This window comes from Neopelma chrysocephalum, unplaced genomic scaffold, assembly GCF_003984885.1.
Source record: "Neopelma chrysocephalum unplaced genomic scaffold, ASM398488v2 Primary Assembly neopelma1_91, whole genome shotgun sequence".
Taxonomy (NCBI): Eukaryota; Metazoa; Chordata; class Aves; order Passeriformes; family Pipridae; genus Neopelma; species Neopelma chrysocephalum.
Window position 1 is genome coordinate 5,321,975 of NW_020897753.1, and position 19,761 is coordinate 5,341,735.

At 41.4% G+C, this 19,761-nt stretch overlaps 1 long non-coding RNA gene across 2 annotated transcripts in view; it reads right to left on the bottom strand.

The window, feature by feature from the left end:
- The window catches only part of LOC113972344, a 257,652-nt gene extending 240,083 nt beyond the window's left edge, over positions 1 to 17,569 (bottom strand). For both annotated transcript variants that reach the window (XR_003535859.1, XR_003535860.1), the window contains exons 1-3: positions 16,854 to 17,569; positions 16,431 to 16,550; positions 15,999 to 16,298 (exon numbers count right to left, since the gene is read on the bottom strand). This is a non-coding gene — a long non-coding RNA (uncharacterized LOC113972344). The remainder of the gene's footprint in view (positions 1 to 15,998; positions 16,299 to 16,430; positions 16,551 to 16,853) is intronic.
- Between the last annotated feature and the right edge of the window lie 2,192 nt (positions 17,570 to 19,761).

Genomic DNA, 19,761 nt, shown 5'->3' on the forward strand with positions numbered 1-19,761 from the left:
GGAATATTCTGTACCACCATTTAAGCAGTGAGCAAAGCTTCCAGAACTGATGTTATGGGCACAAAGAGTTTTGTGGGGAAAAGATAACACATCAAAAACAAACAAACAAAAAAACCAAACCAACAAATCCCTTCAACCTAAAACAAGCACAAGGCTGATTTTCTCAATTTTAATAATTTTTTTTGCTTTATGGTAGCTCACCACACCTCTGTAAAACAGTAAGGGACAGTATGCGACAAGTTAAAATCAGCGTCCCCTCAGGCTTCTGAGGCCTGTGAGCAGGACATTAAACTATAAATGGACGGATGCAGATTTTCATTACGAGGGGAACAGCCAAACATTATCTCCACCAGGAGGAAAAAGCCAGGCTGTGCCAGCAATTTCTTGGATTACACACCTCGGGCTCTCACATTTGTATTTTCAAGGCCTGGGCCCAACAAAATGGCGCCCGGAACTGAGGGGGCCTCTCCTTCCCCCCGCAGGTGTCACCTATTAAGAGATATTGAGAACAACTGAAAAGCTCCTGCCAGGGTTGTATTTGCTTTCCATAAATCCAGGGATTAAAGATTACGTGAACAAATAAAACAGTCTCCATTCTAACTTCCCCACTACAAAAGAGGAGGCTACTTGCAAAAACCACAGCAACAAAGCTGGAAAGGACCAGGAGAGGTCAGAGAGTCCATCCCTGGGCTCTGAAAACAGGTTCAGGTATATTTGCATGAGTTTTAAACAGGTGTTTTTCCAGCCTGTTATTTAACACCTCTAATTGCAAGGCTACACAATGCTCTCAGCAGCTCATCTCCATGGTTAGAGAGTTTACATCTGCACTAAAATAATTTTTTTTTTAAATCAACCTTGCTAATAATCAAGTCAATTATTTCTCGTTCAACACTCCACGAATGTGGAGAAGAACAATTGCCTCGTAACCTTTTATATTTTCAGACTATTCAAGTGCCTCTCACAAACTAATTCCTTCTAAACTAGACACACACCATTATTTTGACTCAGAGATTTTCTCCTTCCAACATACCTTGCTAAGAAGGCCCATAGTTCTCACCTCTGTACTATACCTTCCATAATTCACCACACAAGAATCAAAAGAAAGCACCCATTTGCCCCCAGTTTGCAGTTTGAGACTGGGATCAACTTAGGACTTGCAGTCAGTCGTTTCCCCCTCTCCTTCTCCACACTCACAATTTGGCAACTTTCTCTCCTCCCTAGATTCCATCAGCTATAATCCTAAGCAGGATTTCTCTGCTCAGTCCTATAGAACCTCTATAAAACAAGGCACTGCCTCATCTGAAAGCACCATTTAGCATTTTATACAAAAGAAGAACAGAGATGAGCGTAAGCAAGGAATTGTTTTCCAGTTCAAATGCTAAAACACACAATTTCTGAAAGCATTGAAAAACAAATTAATATCTGTAGTTGGTTGTGGAAATACAGAACTCCTCCTTAGCATTAAGCTGCCTTTTAATGTCTTAGCAATACATTTTTTCCCTCCATTAAAAATACATATATTTAACACAATGGCTTTTACTGATGTTGCACTTAATTTACAAAGCAAAATAGACATACCCAAGCCCAGTATAAATCTTTCAATAACACGCACCACAAAAAATCCTGTAGAACTTCCACATCAGACATAAACTTACCTTTGGAAAAGAGCCTCTATGTTCTCCACACATGGATCCACTGGTGGCAGACAAGGGATTTTCCCTGACTACAGGTACTCACTCAAAACCAGCTCAAAAAAACTGAGGGGAATCTCAACCTCAAATCCAGCCTTCCATACTTTGATTTGTAAAAAACTGAGGAACAAACCACTTAATAAAGTGGTTTTAAATAAATCACAATTAATAACATACACATCAACTAAATTTAGGTGCACACTTAAATAAGTAATCCCAGTTTGGGAAAAGCTGGAAATCCCAACTGCCCACTGGGCAGCCCAACCGGCTCTGGCCAGTCTGCCCCACCCATGCCCAGGTGGTTCCATTTGTTCCCAGAGCCAGGATTGGTCTGTCCCTAACAAGGGTCACCTGTTGAAAGCACCTGAACCAACAGACACCCAAAATTTAACGGCCCTTTTTCGGGGTTTAACGACTTTGGGTTTCCAAGGAGAACTTTCTAGAATATCAACCTGAAACAAAAATCACTCTTAATGTGACTGGAGGTAAAAACCATTCAGTTAAAAACACTTGGAACAATTGGAAATTAGCACTTTTCTCCCAAACTCTGTCTCTTGGATACAAGATCCTGTTTAACTCCAGTGCAAACCCACCCTAAATGAAAACACACAATTCTTTAACCAGTGAGCATTTATGGAAAACAAAATTTATTCTGATTTCATTTACCTCATGTTAAATAGAAATATTGCGTGAGCTGTCAACTTTTTTCTTAAAGATGATCTTCCTTTCTATTCCAATTTTATCCTGCCAGCAAGTACAAACAGCACATTGATGGCTGCAGATGTTATCTCCTAACATCAAATAAATACACTTCTAGGTCAGAAGGGACCTGATTTGATTCCAGCCTGTGCTTTCCCCATCACTGGGGCCAGGATTTTACCCATTTCTCATCTGCTTTGCTGGATTGTTCCTGCTTTACATAATAGTCTTGAAATTTTTCCCATCAAAACCACCAAAAAGTGCTGCTAAATAACACAGGAAACTTGTTTGCAAAGATCCAAACTTTCCAAATCTCAGATGCAAACTGCCTTTAAAGAAAAGCATAACCCTCCTATCACTGTGTCCTAATCCAAGTTTGAAAGAGTCTCCCTGAAAGTGAGGTTGACACAGAGGGGTGACTTTGGGGTCAGAAGGGGAGGATTTTTTCTTTTCATGTTTTCCACTGTTATTCTTGCACAAGAGTAGAGGCCTCCTGTCAAACAGAGCCCATAAATCCAACAGTAACATAAATAATAACCTAGAAACTGAACACCTTATCAGAGTTCCATTTGAGTTTATGGTTTAGAATATCCTGAATTATGGCAAGCAGAGGAGAACACGCAAACTAAGCTATGGGGTGTAAGAGAACAACATGTAATGCCTGTCTGGGCAGACACAGCAGAGACATTCTCTGTTCCAAGGAGCTGGCAGCCCAAACAGCTGCTGATCCCTAACAAACCTGTTCCTTGCATGTTTACAACTCCCACCCAAGCTGTGCTGCTCCCCGGTATTTACCTCCCAGCCTGGGCCCTGCTCTATATATAAACTGCAATTATGAATTTAGGACACCTGTACGTGAAGCATCTTTCCAGCCATGCACACAGTCAGATGGCAGCTGATCATAATTCACCAAGAACTTCTGAGGCTGATGAAACACAGCCAGTTCCACAAAAACTGGTGGGTTTGGCCCTTCAGTTTGAGGGGGTTGAGTCTGAGGAGCAGTGAACACCATTATACTGGAGATGGACACATTGTGACCACAGACCACACCAGATCTCTTTGGGAGGCATACGAGTGCTGGAATTATGGTTCTAATGAAATTGTCAATATTAATCCTGTTATTGGCAGCTTGAAAACCTTGTTTAATGAACTAGACATTAACAAAGAAAAGAAAAGTACTTTAAAAGCTGCAGTATGAGGAAATGATAGTTGGTCCAGGCTTTGTGTCCACGATGAAAAGCAGAGGGACAGCATTCCCATGGAGCAGCATTAGGATCATCAGGGGACTGATGTTTTGTTAGACCTCCCATAATTATCAGCTGGAATTTGGGGTTTGCTCTACCAGCAAAAATTCTGTGTCACACAATGTGTGAAATGGTCCAAACTGTAGTAACATCTCTGTGGGAAAGTCTGCAAGGTTTAAAATAATTTGGTGCCGAAAGAAACACAAATTACCAGCTGGCAAGAAAGGATAAATTTCACCCCCCAAGATTTCCAATGCCCTCGACCCAGACAAAGGGGGTGCAGCAGTCCCACAGCACCAGAACCTCTGCACAGGTACTGATGCTGGGTTTGGGGGTTCGGGGTTTTTTTAAGGCACTTCTAATTATTGTGACAAAGGTGCTGCTCCATGCTTCACACAGAACATGTCAACATACAAAAATTCACACAGCACACAAGTTTCTGCAGTGAATTCATTTTTATGGGGAAGGAAGACAGTGCAGCAGTGCAGAGCTGAAATCTTTACCTGTTTGCCGAGACCAACTCAAGCAGAATCCCAGACACAGCAGAAATAGGAAGATAATTTCCTCACTGGTGTGAAATTTAGTAAAAAACACTTTCCCCCACCCCCAAAGAGACAAAAGATTTGATTTGCCCACCCCAGTGGATAAGGGGAAAAATCAAGATGGATGGTTTCACCTGTACACCTTTAATAACAACACCTCGCTCTGGCAGATCCCAAAACACTTCTGAAGTGCTTTTAAAACGTGGGGAAAGTGTGATGGGAAAGGATGTGCCTTTCTCCCAGCCTGTTACAGGACAGCAGCAGGACCAGCGTCCTGAACCCCAGCCAAGGGCTCCATTTGTGAGATTACAGAGGAAAACAGAGACCTGATCTACAGAACAGAACACCTTGCAGACAGATAACCCCTTGGTTACAGGGCCGTTTAGGCTTTGGATGGACACATACAGTGATCAGGATTTTTTATATACATATATATATATATATATATTTGCAGGGGGCTTCATACAGGTTACACACAGCATTAGTAGTCAGAATATGCATCTGGGAGCAGAGGGTGGCAAATGGGATGCAATTCCCTTTTGGTGCACGTGGAGCGTTAGAATATGAAAAATGTCCTTGTGCCTTCTAACTAAATATAGAGTTTAAAGACCAGGGTAAGGATTCATAATTCTTGTGAGGATGGTCATTTGCTTCTGATAAAAAGGATGGAGACATGACCAGCTTTGTGCTCAGCAGAGGACATGGATAGTTGCACTCTTTCCATGGAGAAGAAAAAAACTACAGCAACCTGGGCCTTGGCTACAATACCTTCACTTAACTCTTCCCTCAGGCAGTTTGTCCCTTTCTTCTAACACAAACACTGATTTAAAGCCAAAATCTGGGCTGTGTTGCACGAGGGTGCTGCTTTCAGATCAGTGACTTTATTCTTCAGAGTGTAAAGGGACGAAGAGTTTGATGCCTCATTGAAAGATCCAGGTCTAAAGTCCAAGTGAGCCATTGTCATTTGCCGAGGAAATCCAGTTATACAAAGTTTGGGGATGGTTCATTATTCAGCACAACATATTAATCAATGTAAATATGATCAGTGCAGAGGGAGAGCTCTGCCAGGCAGCTGAAGGTGACTTTGAAGCAATGTCCTTCCTGGCTGAAGATGTACCAAACCAACCACTAAGAGGTGGCAAGAAAAGTAACAAGGAAAGTCAGCAGCAGCTAAAAATGTCACAGATTTTAAGGATGTTTCCAAGGGTCAGGACAAAGACTCTGACATTGCAGCATCTCCCTGCTATTACTGGCATCATCACCACTAAAAATTCAAAGTAAGATATCCTCCTGTCACCAACAACACGGTGCTATTCCTGAAAATGATTCAGAAAAAACAACTGGACGTTTGTAGCTCCTCCTGAGATGGAAGAATGCCACTAAGAATATGACAATTTAAAAAAAAAAGCATAAAAGAAATAAAAATATATGTTTATGGGAATTTATCAGAAACCCTATTGTCTATTACTTATGTCTATAACACATCTATTATAATAGTAACACGTGCCCACATGTAAATATAAAATAATTCCATATTTAATAGCCATGTCAGCACTGGATTTTATGAAAAGACACAATGCCCCTAGGTTTGCTCACATTTCCTATGACTTCTTTTAAAGAAGAGCAGCAAGAGTATATTATTTACAGTGACATTACTCAGTTTTATTTCTAGTAAACCTATTATTGCAGAGGAAACGTTGTGCCTAGAAAAACTGTAATGCTGTGGGACAACTCAACTGCATTGTCATTGTCCTGCTGTTGTTGAATCAAACCAGGCTGAGCTACGGGAGGACTCAACCACCTGCACGTGAGGATGAGGATTGTGAAGAAAAAAGGTGAATAAAGTCTTTGTCTTTGATGGGCAGAGACAGGTACAGAGACTCACTTGTGGGTCCTGGAGAGGGACTGACTGAAGGCATTGCAGGGAATATTTAGGTGAGTGAGAGATGTGTTTCTCACTGCAGAGGGTAGGAGAAGGCTGCAGTAGGTCAGACTGCACCAGCTGCTCAGGCTGGTGATGAAATGATGGGAGAGGACACGGCTGAGGATGGTCACAGCCCTGTGCTCAGCCCGGGTGTCCTGGATGAGCCTCCAGATGCTCTTGGCAGCATCACTCTCAAGGCAAGGTCACTGAGCCCCAGCCTTAAGAACCTCCAGGATATGAACAAGCAATTGGGCCCAGCAGCTGATGGGCAGAGACATTGCCTGGCCCACACATGCCCATGAAAGATGACGTGTTTGGTCAGGATCAAGTGGGTTTGGACAAGAACTCGGCATTTGCATATTCTTATTTACACTGTGCTGAAATCCACTCCACGTACATGTGGGTGGTCATGATGTTACAGAAATACCACCTCTGTTTTCTCACAGTTGGGCAGCCCCACTGACCACACACAGAGCTGTTGTGGGACCCCATCTTCTCACACCTGAGATGCACCACCCTCATTCCTGCTGCCCAAATGACTTATCTGGCTCTTCCATGGTTGCTCCCTCTCTGCCCAACACATGATTATTCCAAACCCCTCTGTTTCTTCTCGTGCCAGACAATTTGTCCCCCTGCATTCACATGAAACTTTGTATTAGGGATTTGTATTAGACAAACAAAATGTAAATGCAGTTTATGAACTTGTGATTTCAGAAGATGTTGTTTCAGGCTTCCACATCAAAAATGCAGTCTATGCTTTCAATAAGAACATGACTGTGAAACCACTTTCTTCCTAAGAGCTCTCATGCCTTCAAATATATGAAATAAGGAAATACTAAACACAGTAAAACTCCCATTGTGAGCTCACTCCAGAAACCTGAAGACTGGCTTGTCTCAGGGTGCCAGATAAAGAACAAGTCTCATAAAAGGGTGTTGATATAAAATATAACAGATACGATGAAGGGAGGTGTTTACACAGAATTTAACTGAGTTGGGAGAAAGCTTCGAGCAGAGAGAAGGGAGTTTCAATACACTTACAAAAATGTTTTACATGGAAACAAAGAAACTTGTTGAAAGACTGTGGATATCAGTTTAATATATGCAATTACTTTCTGCCTTGTGTGATTTTGAGAGTATTTTAAACAGCCAGGTGTGAATCCAGCAGAAGGTTTGATGGTTTATTTTTGCTTATTTATTTTACTGCAGGAGGAGGAATTACTATTGGTCTAATTAATGAAATTGAAATAGCTACATCACAAAGAAGATGAGAATTAAAGATCAAAGTGTGACTGAACCTAGAAAAGTCACTTGGGAGCACATTTACATGCCAGATCTGAATCAGCCACATTCAGATAGTCAGGGCTCCTCTCAGGCCTGTCTTTTCTCTCTGATTGGCTTTGTCTTGAGACCACCCAAACAATAGGAAATGCTGTGCACGGGGGCTCAGGAGAAAGGAGCCTCCTGGGGCCTACTATGGTTTCAAAACTACCCAACTTACTCTGAAATCACCAGTAATTAGGTGCTTATTTCGGTTTTTTTACCACCTATCATGCAACTATCTGCATTTGCAGACACCAAAATACCTTCACAATTAAAGCCTTGATCTTGCTCTGAATTTCACCACTTAGTGACACAAAAGTACTTTTGTAGAAGGAAGCAACAGGAGAAGGGCAGGCAGGGAAAGCTGGGAGTGTCACCTGGGTATAGTCAGAATTTGCTGTCAGGACTTGGACTAATTGTGAGAAATCTTCACGGAACAACAAATGCAAACCCTGAGAGAGAGGAGGGCAGGTACCATTTTAGAACTTTTTTAATAGCACTTTTACAGAAAACAGATTAAATTGTTCACCAAGTATTCTTGTGTTTAAGTTCACAGGCTCAAAATCTAAGCAAGTGGGATGATAATATATCCTCTTAATCTGCTGCGTATTTACAAAATCTATGCAAATCTCTATAAAGTCTGAGTTGTTTTCCCAAAGAAACAAGACTTAGCTCCTTTTTGTCTCTCCTAAATATTCCAAGCCAATAGGCCAGTATGCACGAGCAACCCAATAATGGTAAACCAGTCAGCCCACAAGGGAGGGGGGGAAGGAAAGAAAACACATTATGGGTTTAAGCTTCTAAGGAAAACCAAGGAAAACACTCCATTTGCCCAAAAAGAGAGCTACAAAGTTTCTCATAAGGTTTGCAACCCAGCAGCTACTCTCTGGCATTTCCCATTGTCCACTTGTATTGTTCTCTAGTGAGAGAGAAACCTGTTGAAACCTTTCCCTTCCCCTCAGAACATCAAGCTGAAGGCAAACTCCCACCTCCAAGAACCCCTCTCTGGGTGAGCCAGGGCTGAAATTCTGAATCAGGAGAAAATCTGAGTGCCAGAAGGAAAGGCCAAGGAATGTTATCTGTGATTCCAAAGGCTTTGCAGCAGCTCCTTTGGAGCACTTTGCAAAATCCGTATGAATCACGAATGCTGGTGTTTCATCCATCCATTCTCTGCTGGAAACTACCTGGTTTCATGGCAAAACAAAGCGCAAACAGAGCTGTGGATCCAGATTTCCCAAAACAGGCTCCCTACTTGCTTGGAGAGCTCCTGATCTTTTCCCAGCGTTCTGGTTTGGGTCAGTAAGGAAAGCGCCAGGCTTGGCTTGGATTTAGCAATGACATAATAACCAAAACCAGCAGTGACCAATGAAGTGCAAAAGGCAGAAAGAGAAGGCAAACTGAAGGAGAAAATATTAATTTCCTGATAATGGCAATTTAAATGCTCTGATAAGGAACTGGGTTCATTCTCTCCTTTTCCGAGGAAGTGCAGGGCTTGAGCTTTGTACCAACATTTTCTGCTCACTTTAAAACTTAACTCCAGCAATATAAACACTGGTGCCTATGTGCAGGGGAGAAATGAATAGCACAGCTATTTTGTTTAAACAGACCATGCTGAATCTTTAAACCTTTTTTCAGTGGCATGACCAGTGGGTTCAGGAATGTCGTGTGTTTGGACAGTGTAGGACCTTTGTTGTTGTTGGGGAAAATCTGGCTTGATGCCTCCATCCATCTAAATAACTGAAATAAAAGTGCATGGAAATGAGAAACACATGCTGTCTCCAGACTTGGATTTTCCCCGTGCAGGAGAAATAGGAACTTTTTCATCTCTCTTTGAACTATTCAGGCAGTCGGTGCCATGTTCATCAGCCAAACGAGAGGTTCCCCTCAACCTTCCAAGGAGAGGGAAACAGGGTTCCTGCCTCCAATAAAAACACTGCACTTCCAAAGGCTGGCCAAGAACGTTCATTATTACCTTTCCTAAGTACCCCCAGTCCAAAAGGCCACTGAAATGTCAGGTTTGGGGGTGTTCCCTGAAAAGGAAGGGCCTTTTGATGCATTTTGGCACATAGTTGTTGTGCAGCCAGGCACAGACTCAGTGCAAATTATATTTTATACTCCTTGGTTTATCACATGGAAATGAAATTGAGAAGGGATATAATCCTCTATGTGAAATAAATTACTGGGATAAGAAAAAAAAAAAGGAGCCTGATTCACTTTATAAGCTATTAATAACTGGCTTTTGCAAATATCATTAGTAGGTAAACTCTGATTAAAATGCTTTTTGCACCCTTATGAATCTCAATGTAAAACAAGCAGAACGAGTATAGGATTATCATAGTGGCCCAATACTACTCTGCTAATGGACATTAACACTTCCCAGTTAAATAAATAAAATAATAATAATAAATCAAAATTTCTGGCCATGAGTATGCATAGAAATATTTAAGTTTAATGACTTTTTCTGATGGTTCAAGAGCAAGCTAACCTGTTTTGATAATAAACATATCAATGCTTGGAAGGGGGTGACAAGGTATTTTTGGGTGACAAGAGATTCTGAATGTCACACCCAGAGAAAAGTTACAATTTTCCTTAAGACCTGTGGAATACCCGGTGTTTTTATGTGGAGATGAGGTATAAAGAAAGAAAATCAATGTTAATTTATTCTACTTTTCTTGGGTTTCATTAGGTATCTGTCTTTCAGGACAGAGCCTCTGTACATGTTTTTCAAACCTCACGTTCACCGCGAAATCCTTGGGAAAATGAGGGTAACTATTGTATCACCTTAAAAACGAGCATTTTACAGAAATATTTCTCAATTCTTATGTTCATGAAAATATTTACAAACTTTTGAGTGTCTGAGCATTTTGATAATCCTACAGGTACTTGGTCTTTCCCCCATATTATTAAGAATCTCAAAACCATGCTAACAACCTGAAGCTGTGCATCTTATGTCACCAAGGGGCCAATCCAGCTCTGTTGTTGAAGCTGATCTTTATGCCAGATCCTGATTCCTCTTAAAATATTCCAGATTCAGGAACACGTGCACCAATGACAACTGAAATATATGACATTTTTCAAACCACACCGAGAGGAGAATCAGGTCAACTGTGCTTCTGGCAGCAACCTGGAAATTCCGTAGGAACCGGAGCCCTCCAGAGACCTTGGGACATGAGCTGTGCAGGAACAGCCTTTGCTTAAGTTTTATAACACATCTACCTACAAACCATGGCTGGTCTCTGAGCATGAAATGCAGATGCCAAGGAAAAGCAAAGTGACAGATGAAATGTGTGAAGCTCAGAGAAGGTTTGAAGATCCTGGTCTGTCTTACAAATGCCAGGCAATTCTGCTGGGCTGGAAACCAGCTCAGAGCCAAAGTGTTCTGATAACCAAATCCACTTTCCCTGTGGATTGAGACATAACAAGGATTAATTCAGCCATGAGATAACACATATTAATGTATGGTTTTCAGCCAGATTAACTGAGTTTCAGGCTGTCCTATATATTACAATATATGATGGTGCATTTATATGTCATACTTTTCTTAAAAGTATAACTTCACTCCCTAAAACAAAAAGCAGCAAAATTACCCTAAAATTAAAAATAGGCAACTGAGGCCACTGAGCTGAGTAGCATCACTCTGACAGCTTCCTTAAGAATAATTAATTAATTCAGAATTAAACAGGTAAACACACATTTCTTGTGTGCAGGTCTTAACCTTTGGCAGCACATCCTTCCTCCCTCCTTGACTTGTCTTCCCCCAAAATTCAGGATCTGATTCTTTATTCCTAATTTTATTAAATGTAAATTGAAAGTATAAATATTATGTTCAAAAGCAAGGAAACAATGGTGCTGAGGGACAAAGAGACGTGCTCGCTCATTCACTCAGAAGCTGTGAGAAGGATGTGGAATGTGATTTGCATGGGAAGAATGGCACCAAACATCAAAAGTTATTCCAAACAAAACCACTGATTCATTCCCAGGGAGAGGCAATGATCTTGTATATTCAAGCACATCAGGCAGGGCGGATTATAATACATAAACTCTATTGTATTTTAAGATAAAAGCATGGAGTTCCCCAAACATGCTAGAAAATTAGCATTTGAGTTCTGAAGACCAGAGGAAGCTGAATAAATTTCTGGGGAGAAAAAAAATCACCTGGTTCACCAAATTATAAACAGCTCCCTCTCATTTAGATACCTGGAGATGACAGTCAGATTTTGTAACACAATGAAACTGTCCTCCCTACAGCTCTGGCTCCATTTTTAGGTATTTTTTCCAAAACACACAGGACGAGAAGAAGGTGAGGGAATTCTGTGTATTTATTGCTGGTGCAGATAGGATTTACATCTGATATCCCAGAATAATGACATCTACACTAGCAGCTAAGATATTCTGGTTTCAGAACTGAGCAACTTTTAAAATCCCCTTTTAAGCTTTGCAGTCACAGAAGACTCTTAATAATTGATTATAATTGATTTTAACCTTGTCCTAACCTGGGCAAAATGGCAAAGCCAATCATCTTTGTCCAGATGGGATACGAGAAAAGAGCCCCCAATACACAGCTTTAAAAGCTCCAGACATGAGCAGAAGATAAAATATTTAGTCTGCAGAAGCCTTGACCTCCCAATTCCAGCCAGTTTTGAACTTGAATTGATTTCCGACAAGGCATCTGGGAGATGATTACAACAAAATGCACTAAAGCTGGGCAGCCTTTATTTTAACATCCCAGCAGCTTAACCTGTTAATAACAGCAATTGTTTTAGATACAACACCAATTTCGGTAACAGACACTGGGAATGGTGGCGGTGGGAGAGCACAGCCACTCAGATCCCTCCCCTCAAGGTGCTGCCAGTGCTTCCATCACCAACCCCTGTTTCCAGGGCTTTACAACTTGGCTGGGAAAACACCAGCCAGGGCTGAGAGGCTGGAGATGGGCAAAATGCCCACTGAAGCCAAGGGGGGCTTTCCCTGAGATAAACACAGTCAGAGCTTGGGCATCAGTCAAAGGGTTTGTTATGAAATAAGAGATGAAAATACCAGAGTTGAGTATTTGTTGTGGTGTTTCAGTATGACTTTACTCAAAGGATGAAAAAGGCTTTGCGAGTAAAATCATAAAATCACAGAATGGTTTGGGTGGGAAGGGACCTTGAAGCCCACCCAGTGCCACCCCCTGCCACGGGCAGGGACACCTTCCACCATCCCAGGTTGCTCCAAGCCCTGTCCAACCTGCCCTTGGACACGTCCAGGGATCCAGGGGCAGCCACAGCTTCTCTGGGCAACCAGTGCCAGGGTATCACCACCCTCACAGGGAGAAATTTCTTCCCAATATTCAATATAAGCCTACTCTCAGTTTGAAACCATTCTCCCTTGTCCACTTCTACACAGCCCTGAAGTTCTTCTAATACTATAAAAGCAAAAGTCAGATTTGGGGATTACTTATGGATAGAGGTTTGCTGACCTTATTTATTCGAGCAAGTCAATTGAATTAATTTCATGAATGAATTAAATAGGATATGGCCTTACATTGCCATAATGTTAAAACCAGACATCATCAACACAAAAATCACACTTCCATCTAAAGAAAAAGACCCAGAATTACATAATTTCTCCTGTGTTTTCACTTATTTCCCTTGCATCATCAGTATCTCCTTTTGTAAATATTTTATCTACTAATATACTTATTTATCTTTAACTCGCAGTAAACTTCGAAGCAAAGAATGTAATTTGCAGACTATATTTCAAATGCTCTAAAGGAAGGTATGACCATCTGACCACGAAACAGAAAAAAGAAATATTTATAAACTTAAAAAAAACGAAATTACAAGACCACAAATTAAACTGGCAGAAATAGGGTTTGTACCTACTCTTGTTTCTTCCCACACCACCTGCCTTGTGTCAGTAGTCAGCACCTTCCACTCGTGTATTTTTCTTTAGTACTTTGCTATTTATGTTTTATATTACTAGAAAAGAATGGGAAAAGCCCCAGTTTTACAAAGATGCTGCTGTTTGAAGCATTTGCAGGGTAAATGTCAGAGCCATCAGTGCTGGATGTATCCTGTGAGAGCCCAAAAGCCAAACCAAACTGTATTATTATTTTATAAACACTGTCCAATCCAATCACGATTAATAAAGTGGTGGCACAAACTGTGCTGTTTAGTTGGGTGGATTTTTTTTGCAGCAGGAATCACTACTGAAATATCCTCTATTTTAATATGCAGATGTTTCTTTAAGCACAGACATTTTAAGCCCAGTTATCGTATTCCACGCAGTGCCTGAATTCCTGAGCATGTTTTTTGACTTCACCCCTTTCCCATTAGGGTTTGAGGATAAACAAGTGTGTAAATGCAAAACAATCCCGCATTTATTACTAAAACAATATTGAGATTTTCACGAGTAACCCTTAGACAATTACAGCTGTTGGTACCATACTTTCACCATGGAAACTTTTGTTTTACTTAACAATTGAAATTACAATCAGATGTGCTCATCCCTCGTTGAAGTAATGAACAATGGTACATCTGAGGGAGAAATTCAAAGTGCATCATTTATCTTATCCTATTTTCAATTAGGCCGAGCGCGGTGTAAGATGGCTCCAAACTACACCACAGCAACAGGGTAAGTGAATTTATTACCACTCCAGTGCTAATCTTAGCAGATGGTAAAAAAAAAAATATTTTTAGCATGAAATATGCTAAAGCAATAAATCTAAACAAGGTGGATGTTATCAACTAATATCTCCCCAGTGTGAGGTAAAACTCCTGCCTGACAACTCAGCATTCCTATAAACTCGGGGTGAATTCTGGAAGATATAAGTCTCTCTATAGGATGAAAAATAACAGAAATTAGTAAAAAAGGCATTCCACGTGCAGTTTAATACAGCAAACCTAGGAGAGGAAAGAGAGGTACAGGATTTTGCTTAGCAAGATTTTTTTTCCCCTAGACAACTCATTTTTTTCTTACAGGAAATTTTTCGTTGACTCTGGGAAAGATATAAATCCAGTAATTCTCTCCTGCTTTGGAAAAAAAACCCTACTGTCTAGTTTTTTTAAATAGCAAATAAAAAGAGAAATATTAAAATAATCTTCAGAAGAAAATAGGTAAAATTTAGGGAGGAAGGATACAAAGAAACCCCTTCACTTGCCAATCTATAAGTGTAACAAAAATATAATAACAAGCAAGAGTTGAATAGAAAATTGTTTCCATTGTTATCAACAGCACATTACAAAACACTTGCAGTTCAGAACTTAGAGTCCTGTACCTGTGCAGCAGTGAACACATTGAAAATACAGAGAGTAAAAAGCACTCGGGAAACTTTGGAGACTTCTTTACAACATATTATAATCAAAACAGTTAATTAAATTATAACAATATTAAAATTAGTAAGTATTTGCCACAGCTTTAAAACTCATACTGCTGCTGGTCTTTGTGATGGATCATGAAAATAAATGATAGGTTCCCAACTATAAATAAATAGGAAAAGTGGTCTTTTTTGAGGACAAGAAATCAGGACTTTGGCCAAAGCCTCTGCCTGAAACCATGAATAACAAAAGGAAATAAAACTTAAAACTGCTTGAAAAACATGTTAATATATTTGAATGTGCATCTCAGTTTTCTTAAAAGTATAACTTGCTGAGCAAATGAGAAAAGTAGATTGGAAATGGACTTGTGAGGCTCTGGGTAGGGAATGGGCACCAGTAGGGAAATAAAGGGAATGTGAAGATGGGCTGGGAGAAAGTGAACTCCAAAGAACCCGTATTCCAGTGATTCACTGAATTACTAATTTTTATTCATGTACATAACTTGGGAAAAAAAAACAAAACAATTGTCCCCCCTCCCCTTAGGAATCCTGCAAATTATTATTTTTTTTTTTGCTTTATTCCACCTTTTCCAAGCATCAGGTAAAAAGTATATAAAAAACAAACTAATTGATCATAAACTACCAAGCAGGTCATGTGTGGTTCCCAAGTATCTCATCAGATTTCACAGCTGGGTAACCAAGTGTGACTGAGGACCAGTTTGTTGGCCTCAATTAGACCAAAGAACAACAGCAATGGAAGAACCTCACATATTGAAAACAGGGCAAAATGTATATATTGCAGGCTAGAGAATTACCCAGAACTATTCCACTCCCAAACCTTTCCAAGGGAAGACTGTCCAAACTGAAATTAGTACAACATATTACCCAAAGCATTGCTGTAATCTTCATTCTCAAATCACCTGCCTGTGTGGCTCAACTTTTTCTACTAAAATACATCAGAGCAGAAGTAAAAATGAGGAATGTGTATTTGTCCCAACAAAAGCTCAGGGCTGTAGATTTTACTCAACAGAGAGACTGGCAAAAGGAAACTTCCCTGAATGAAGGCTACAAGACCCACAGAATTTAAATAACTTCCTTATCTATTAAAATATAAAAACTTATAATAAAATTGTGGCTGTAAAAAATCATAGAATTAATCTATATTGTGTCTTTACAGTTTTGCTTCAATAGTAGAAGTAAAATAGATTAAGGTTTTAAAAGCAGTAATTTTGTTGCTCTAAGATTTGGGTATTACATTTTTATGCCTCGATTAAGAATTACCTTAATTTGCTCCTTGGTTCAGGTGTGCTCCAGGCTCACAGGCTGACCACACAAAGGCAGAATTAATTCAGAGGGTTTTTTAACAAACTTCAGAAACTTTTTTTCCAACCTTAGAGATTAACGAGGAGACCACGAAGTGGAGATGAGGATTCAGGCTGTGCCAGCACCCGAGGCTGAGGTGACATATGCTGGAAGGGGGCTCCCTGTGTGCCAGGCAGGCACGGGAGAGCAGCTTTTCAAACTGAGAGAAGCTCAGATCAAGAGTCTCCGGTGTGCCAACATCAACTCCAGCAGTTCCACCTGTACAGAACGGAGATTTTTAGATGCTGCACACCCAGGAAAAACCTCCCAGTGGGCAAAAAGAAGAAGGAGAAGATTATGCACAATAAGGGAGCAGAGGAAAATCACAGACCTAATTTAGGCTGGGGTTACCTTTGCATCAGAAACCATGAAGGAGGTGCCCTGGGACCAGAGTGATGGATGACATGTGGGGAGGAAATATGGACAGCTCCGGGAGCTGGAGACGTGAGGAAAGGGATCCGCCAAACCTGGCTGCACAGGGAGAAGTTGCTGTTTTGTGGGTTTTTTTCTAACAAAACACACAAAATTTGTGAGTTTGGGGGGGAATCCCAAATTCTGCCCACCCAGCGGGGACTGGGCAGCAGAGGGGGTTCATCCCACCCTAGAGCCCCTCCCCAAACTCTACTGACATCCCCTTTATTTCCCCCAATCTGGGGTTTTTTTGGGTCCTCCCTAACTGTGGGGTGCCCCCTGAATTTAAGGGGGTTCCTGAATTTGGGGGAGCTCACGCCCTCAAACACCCCTTTACACCCCACAACCTCCCCCCCAAAATACCTTTTAAGCCCCCCATCCCCCTAAAAAGCCCCTCAAGTCTCCGCAAAGTCCCTTGCTCCATGGTTTCCGCAGAAACAAAATGGCAGCCGTTCCACAAAATGGCAGCTGTTCCCCCACTCCATGCCCCATGGCTTCCCCAGATAAACAAAATGGTGGATGTTCCCCCACTCCATGCCCTGTGGTTTTCCCAGACACAAAATGGCAGCCGTTTCCCAGCTGCAATCCCCTTGGTTTTCCCCAACACAAAATGGTGGCTGTTCCCTCACTCCATGCCCTGTGGTTTCCCCAGACACAAAATGGCAGCCGCTTCCCAGCCCCACACCCCATGGTTTCCCCAGACAAACAAAAAATGGCAGCGATTCCCCCACTCAATTGCCTGTGGCTTCCCTTGACACAAAACGGCTGCCATTTCCCCCCTCAATTCCCCTTGATTTCCTCTGACACAAAATGGCAGCCGCTCCCCAGCTCCCTGCCCGTGGTTTCCCCAGACAAACAAAAAATGGCTGCCATTCCCCCACTCAATTCCCCTTGGTTTCCCCTGACACAAAATGGTGGCCATTCCCCCACTCCACATCCCTTGGTTTCCCCAGACAAACAAAATTGGCAGCCATTCCTCTACTCCATTCCCCTTTGTTTTACCAGACACAAAATGGCAGCCATGCCACAAAATGGCGGCTCTTCCCCCGCTCCACGCCCCAAGGTTGCCTCAGACCAAAAATGTCAGCACGGACTCTGACAGCGGGGCCTCTGAGCAGCAATTACCACCAGGAAAGGCTGTTGTTTGTGCCCCAAACACAAACATTCCAAGGCTGGAGCCTGCTCTGAGCGGCACGGACTATCTCTGGCCTGTAACGTCATCAAGAGATGTGTGTTCTCAAAATCGACAGTGCCACTCAACCTCTGTTTTACAGCTCACAGAATCACAGGATCACAGAATATGATGAGGTGGAAGGGACCCACAAGGATCACTGAGTCCAATTCCCACTCAACACATACCTGAGGTGGCTGAACAGGACCTGCTCCGAGGAGATGGGCAGACCAGGAGCATTCTGGACACAAAAAGTAATAAGTAAAGTAACAGCAAAAACAAACAGCTCAGAAAAGCAAAGCAGGGCACCTCTATATAATTCCTGAAAAGGATTTATAGCCTGTATAAACATGGATCATAAACCCATTGGCAAATAGATACAAGTTATTTCTAAAAGCTGCTTAGTTTAGATGTCAGAACTTAGAGTTCTGAATGGATGCAGTAAGGCAAAGAGACCCACTCCTGCTCCTCAGGACACATAATGCTGTGGCTTGGGAATGTACTTGCTGTTCTTAGCAGAGACTTGATTTTTGATCCTTTCCAAAGCTTGGATTCCTGCTCAAGGACAGGGCACTCCAGTAATCTTGTGAATGCACTTTGAGCTAAATGTCCAGATGAAAGATTTAATGAAAAAAGCAGCTTAGAGCATCTGGCCACTTGGTTTCCATCCAGCACAGTACTGAAGGACTCAAATGGAGATATATTCTGAGGGGTCACCACCCAAAGTGTAATATGCATGGCAGGGAAGCTTTCCATCACTTGTCATGGGGAGTCAAGTTGCTATAAATCTTAGGAACAAGATGGTTTTCCCTTCACTATGTTTTTATGAGAAACAGGTTACTGATAATAACTGCTCTGACACTTCGACCTACTTCCTAGTGAATTTTGCATTAGTATGTTACTGTTCATGCTCTGTGGGGATAGAATTTCCCTCTCAGAACTGCCTGATGGATCTGAGCTTCACTGAGCTTTTCTGCTAAAGCAGAGATCTCACCCTGCTGTCAATGGGAGCTCAACAGGCTGTGTTAGCACAAGGGCTGTGATCCTAAATTGTCCCCAATGTACTCAGCTTCTGGGTGGCTCCAGATTTTACTTTTGGTATTCCTTGGATAATTTTTCCTGTCGGAGAAGCTCTTAAAACAGATCCGCTGAGGCACAATGCTATCACAGATCTCTGTGGTCACTCAAGAGACCACGAGCAGGTGCAAAATCAAACCAAAACCATCATTTCACAGTTCACAGGGTCAGTTTTCTCTGTTCCAAAGAAAGGACTCAGCTGCATTTTGCAGCTCAAAATCCAGCCAGCAGGAGATGATCAGTTCAGAAGCATTCCTTTTTTTTGCAGGGGGTACATCCCTGCTGTCCAGAGGCACAAGTCCCATTCAATGAGATCAACAGATACCCCATTTGGGAAATAAGGAGATAAATGGACATGGTACTAGAGATTCATCCTGGTAGCAAGAGCTCCTCCTCAGAGCAAAGCAAGGAAGTTCTATGCAGGGAGAACATCTGTGTTTGTGTTTCTATAAGTTTGAGGAGTTTAAAGCACCAACTATAGAGAAATAGCCAATAACAAGAAAACACAAGTATGGTTGTTTAATGAAATTTTGAAAAATATTTCACCTGTTTCAGAGTAGAAAATGCTGAGGGAAACCATGTCATCACTATTACTTGTGTTATTTAACCAATCCATTCTTTCTAATAAAGAACCAGGAGAAATAAAACCCCATTGATCTTTATTTATTGACTTCCTAGTGAGTATAGTTAAAGTTGACACAAATCAATCACAATAAAGTTAAAAGGATAATATAGCATAATATGACCCAAGATTGTACTGCTGGTTTAATTACTGAAACCCAAAGTTTTGGCATATGTGGAACAGTGAAGAGAAACGTCCAGTTAATCGTATTCAGATGCACACTGCAAAAGGATAGGGAAATTCTTGGTGCTTGTAACATTTTTAAATGTTTTCTCAGCCAAAGCAGGTAGAAAATATAGAAATGTGAGGGGAAATAGGTCTCTTTCTACGGGAATAAATGGCTCTTTGATTTCCTTTTCTCTTCAGTCATTGCCATTAATTTAAAACTTTCCAGGCATTCT